Source organism: Hirundo rustica, chromosome 4 (assembly GCF_015227805.2).
Source record: "Hirundo rustica isolate bHirRus1 chromosome 4, bHirRus1.pri.v3, whole genome shotgun sequence".
Taxonomy (NCBI): Eukaryota; Metazoa; Chordata; class Aves; order Passeriformes; family Hirundinidae; genus Hirundo; species Hirundo rustica.
Window position 1 is genome coordinate 47,330,377 of NC_053453.1, and position 6,000 is coordinate 47,336,376.

Consider the following 6,000-nt stretch of genomic DNA (forward strand, 5'->3'; position numbering starts at 1 on the left):
GGACACGAGAAGCAAGGTAGCTCTTCATCCTTAGCGAAAGACTGTATAAAAGCCAGAAGCTCGAGACACACTTTGTGAACAGGGGAGATTCGGGGCGATCAGAGTCCGTTTCTGTGTTCACCCAGTGCCAAAACCCGGGGTTCGATGCTGTTCCTTTTTAATTGTGGCTGTTAGAGACTGAGTTTAAGTCTCGAAATAAAACTCTATATTTTGATTCACAAAATTGGGCTTGATCATTTATTACAAAAGGTTTAAAGTTTAGAATGAGGAAGACTCATTTTCCTTCCTCCTTTTTATGACCCCTCCTCACAACAGAACCACAAACCCATTTCAGAAGACAAACTATGCATGCTTAATAGCTTTTTAGTTAATTACCATACAAAGTGGAAAATAGTAGGTGACAAGGTTATGAATATGCATTTGTATTTTGGGTATTCAAAACTTTTGTAAATAAAAAGGTTGTGTAATCACCTGTAACTTTGCAGTGTGCATTAGAGAGCAATCCCACGCACTGCCCAGCATTGCATTAAATATACACTTTCTAACTCTAAACTGTTAGAGAGTTTCTGTCTATCTAGTATTCTATCGATACTAGATCAATATTCATATTTTAGTAAATCAGGGTCGGTTGGGAGAAGTAAAACTAGGAAAGAATTTCTAAACTCAAAGGAATGTTTGAGTAATGCATTAGGTTTTTTTGAATATGTAACAAACTGGTACATTTAAAGGAGTGTTCTCCTGAGTTAAGGTGTGCTCTTGGCAGAATGCCAAGTAATGCTGGCAAAGACTCCTTTGTTTTCTGTTTCCTAATTGTCTCCTTTTTTTTTTTTTTTAATTAAACTTATAAATTTTACTAAGAAAATGAACCCCATTTTTCACACCTTTGTCTCCATGGCTGTGATAGCAACATTGGCCATAAATTTCACCTACGAGATTATTAATAAGCAAAATCCTTTGTTGATGATTTGAGCTAATTAACTTGGAGTAAGTGAACTGATGAGGTGAATGAAGCACCTCTAAAACTAAGCTACAAATCAATGATAGAATAACCACTTGAATTGCTACTCCTCTCTGTGTAATAAAGAACACCTGTCCCTGTTGTTGGGGGGTTAGAGTTGTTTCTTTTTTACTTATAGAATCTTCCCGCATAAGTTGCTAGGAAACTAACTACTGGGTACTTAAGAACAAAGGGGCCAAAGGAGAGGAGTAGCACCACCTTCCCACCCACCCTCACCCCCCCTGCAGACACCTGTCTTTCAAACCAAGACACTTGGCAAGGATCACTATAGATTGGGGTCATGTTAAACAATGCCGAAACATAGCTGATGCCAAAACTCAGAGCAAGATGGATGGAAGGTGCTCCAAACATAAAGAAGGAAGTTACAGAACATCCTTTGCTCAAGGATGAAACAAAGAATTCTATGAAAAGGAGAATTCCCATAACGAATTATAAGAGAACTATATGGGGAAGGAGAACAAAGCAATTCTGGGCCTCACTACCAGGGGGACTTGGGTCTGTCACTTTGGCACTAATTCAGGCTCTCCAGTGACTTTCCAGAGGTTCTGAGAGCTACATCAACTTGCATCATTTGTACACATCATATTTTCACCTGCAAAGGTAAGCGGTTTCAAGAAACAGGAAACAGTCAGCAAAAAGCTCTCTATAAAAATATCACTATTAGTCCTTTAGATCAATATAGGCAATTACTTCTTGGTAACTGCTCAGTACAAAATGAAAAAGGTGTGTAAGACTTTGCTTTAGATAAAGGGGAGATGTTTTAGATAGATTTTGATGCTTAAGCAGAAATATTCTTATATGCAATGACATCTTAATGATTCAGGGACATTTAAGCCTTAAGGGTGGCACTCCCTGAGATAGGCAATCTTGTGTCTATTGTATTTTCCAGGCTAAACATTTTTCAAAACTAGAGGGGAAAATTCTTCTTTAACCTCTTCCTGTGATCACAATTAAAATCTATCCAGTTTCATTTCTCTCATCCTTAAAAGCACTTGAGCTCTGCCATCTTTACTCAAGATGATGTGCAGTTGACTTCATTAACAGTGCCAGTTATTTTCCTTAGCGTCAAACACAAGAAAAATTACATTGCCTGTCCTCAGCTGTGCTTTGTACTTGTTGGGGGTTTGGTTTTGTTTGGTTTTTTTTTTTCCTATAGACTTTTTCCTCCATAAGTTGCTAAGAGACTAAATGGTAATGCGTAGAGGGTGCTTGACCCATGTCGGGTGTCGGGTTACCGGAGCCGCGGGAGAAATGCCTCATGCTGTCATGGTCAGCAGATCTCACTTTATTAAGGTTGCATTACATTTTTATACTTTTCATAATTAGCTCATACATATTGCAAAAGCCAAGATCATCATTGGACATAACCTATTAACGCAAGCATTACTTAGCGACGACCTTAATTTTTGCAAAACAGCTAAAGTCAGTACATCATATCTTTAGTTTCCCCATACTTGACTAATTTCATATCCGGCTTACATCCTGTTCTTCACATAAGCCATCCTTCAAGGATAGCATATCCTTGAGGCCTAAATTCTTACTAGTTTAATCATGTCATGTCCCTTTTCTGCGAGCCACTGCTCTGATAAGCTCTCAACCCTTCCCCCGTTTTCTTTTATGGCAAACATCGACATTTTTACATTCTCTACCATTGACATCATCATGCGTTGTATACATTGAAAAATGCATGGTCCTAAAAGTAAACAAGCACTTAAAGCTGGAAGAAGTCCAAACTGCACGTCCTCTCCAGAGTTAATCACGAACTGAGTCCCAGTCAGTCCCGGCAGGCTGTCAGCCTGTATCAGCAGTGGTTGGAGCGTCTTTCTTAAGCGACGAAGCCTCCTCCCTTAGGGGCTGTTCATTTATTGCAGCTCGCGTCCATCTAGCAGGAATCCAGGCGGGACCTGTTGGGGACGAAACACAAACATATCCTCGGCCCCAGTAAAGCACTTGTGCGGGGCCCTGCCATATTCCTGTTTTTGGGTCCCTATACTGGACAAAAATAGGCGGTGTGGGAGGGGACGCTGTCTGGAAGTGGGTAATAACAGGAGGGACTGTCCTATCTCCAAAAAGACACAAATGGTTTAACACAAATAAGCATCTCAATAACTTCTCTTTTGGATCTGTAATGTCTGAGAATTTGAGCAAATAGCGTTTCAAGGTCCCGTTAGCCCTCTCCACTACGGCCTGGCCCGTGGATACATGCGGGATTCCCCGTGTGTGCTTAATATTCCAAAACTGCATGTATTGTTGTATGCGCTGGCTACAGTATGCCGACCCATTATCTGTTTTAATGTTCTGAGGTACACCCATTACTGCAATACAGCTGTTAAGGTGCTTTTCAACATGTTTGGCTTGTTCCCCTGTTTGTGCTGTAGCCCACAAATAGTGACTAAATGTATCGATGGTGACATGCACATACTTAAGCCTCCCAAAAGAAGGAACATGCGTGACATCCATTTGCCATAGTTCATTTGGAGACAATCCTTTCGGATTTACCCCTAATCCTAATCCCACCCCTTCGTTATGATGGCTGCACACAGAACATGTTCTAATAATCGCCCTTGCTTTATTAACTGAAATATTGAATTCTCGTGCTAGCCCTTTTGCATTCTGATGAAAAATATTATGGCTCTCTTTTGCTGACTAATAGCCACTAATCGGTCAGTTCGAGCGTTCCCTTCTCCTAAACCTTCTGTCCATTTGTGGCTTCTGACATGCATAATAGCATACGGACATTCTCTCATTTGTAAAGTTCACTGGAGCTGTACGAACAGTTCACCCAATCAAGGATTATTTACTTCCTTTAGGCTAGTGTCTTCAATCCTGGAAGCAACTCCAACCACATAAAGAGAATCAGAAACAACATTAACGGGTCCCCAAAAGGTTTGGAACACCCATAGGACAGCTAGGAGTTCCAATGTTTGAAGGTTATCTTGTGGTGTTGCCAGGATAATGTGATCGTGCCATTGTCCATTTTCATTCCATGTCGCCGCTGCTCGGCGGGAACGCTTCCCGGCATCAGTAAACACTGTAGTTGCTCCAGGAACGGGGTGATCTTCTCTTAACGGCTTAGTTATCAGCTGCCATTCTCCGAACCAATGCAACAATTTTGGTTTGAGGGGGCCTGTAGTAATCAATCAAACTGGGTGATTGCAGTAGTGCTTCAGCAAGGTTATTAGAGTTAAGCAAGAACCAGTCCAAAGATGCTTTTTCCATTGGTAGTTGTATTGCGTCGGGCTCTTTCCCACTAAGTTCGATTGCTCGAAGACGGCCTTTGACAATTAAGCCAGCTAATTTTTCAATTTTTTGTGTTATTGTTTTTCTTTGCTGCAAAGGAGGGCTTAACCATTCTATTATTCCTAAGTCTTTCCCCTTCTCTGCGCTCTCCCCTGTTTTCTTTTCCTGCGTGATCGCCCCTAGCAAATTATTTTTGCTATTCCAGATTGTTAAAGAAATGGGGCTGGAGGGGTTATAGCGTGTAACAAAACCGTTGGCAACACACCATAAAATGTTTTGAAGCGCAGTTTTCTGTTGAGGTGTCAGTGTAATAGGAGTAGACGGGTTAGTACCTTTTAGCAGGGGACGCAGTTCCTCTAAAAGTGTATTTGGGATGCCTACTATGGGCTTGAGCCACTGTAAATCCCCTAACAATTGCTGCGCTTCATGTAGGGTAGTCGGTTCAGTCTGAATGGTAAGTTTTTGTGGGCGCACTTGTTTTTGCGTGATGGTCCATCCCAAATATTTCCATGGGGCTTGCAGTTGAATTTTTTCTCTGGCTACAGTTAAACCATAGTCAGTCAATGTAGCAACAATAAATTGTACTTGGGATACATCAAATGGGTTACTCTGAGCTAACAAAATAACGTCCATGTAATGATAAATGATTGTGTCAGGTAAGGCTCTCCTGACAGGCTGTAAGGCTGTATCAACATATAGTTGACACAATGTAGGTGAATTGCGCATGCCTTGCGGCAAAACTGTCCATTCAAAGCGTTTGTCAGGCTCACCTCTATTTAAAGAGGGGAGGGTAAATGCAAACCTCTTAGTATCCGTAGGGTGTAGGGGAATTGTGAAAAAACAGTCCTTCAAATCAATGACTAAAATAGGCCAATCTTGTGGTAACATAGCTGGATTAGGAAGTCCTGGTTGTAAAGCTCCCATGGGTTCCATTTGTTGGTTAACTGCTCTTAAGTCCTGCAAAAGACGGTAACTTCCTGATTTCTTCTTGATGATAAAAACAGGTGTGTTCCATGGGCTGGTAGATGGTTTAAGGTGTCCAAGTTGTAATTGCTCCGCTACTAAACGGTGTGCCTGTTCAAGATTTTCCCTTTTTAGCGGCCATTGCTTAACTACCACAGGCTTATCAGTTGTCCAGGTCAGTGGTAGAGGGAATGTCCAAGCAATGGCCGTCATGATAAAGGGCGATCAGTAAGCACGTACCCAAGCTGTGTCAAAACATCTCGTCCCAAAATGCAATCAACCTCCGCTGGCAATGGTGTCAACGAAAACACTGCTTTGGCCAGTTTATCGTCAACTTCCACAGTGAGGAGAGGGGAGCGTTGTGCCAATCTAATGCCTCCAATGCCTGAAACCGTAGTATTAGATGAAAGGAGAGGCCACATTTTTGGGTATTTAGTCAAATCAACAATACAAGTATCCGCCCCAGTATCGAGCAGCGCCTTATGCAAGGTGGCTGTTTGTCCTTGATAATGTAAATGGCAGGTTCTCTTAGGTCTTGTAGATAAGTCTATAACGGGAAGAGTAATGGCTCCTGAGGAGCCAAGGCATCCGGTACCGTGTGGCTCCTTGGATCGTGGTAAAATGTTCGCAGTCAATTGTGGCAGAGGTACAAATTGAGCAATCCTCTGACCCTTTAGAATTTTCATTGGTGGATGAGGAGTACTGGCAATAACAAAAATTTCTCCTTCGGAGTCAGCGTCTACAACTCCTGGTTCAATAAACAGGCCTAGCACCGATCC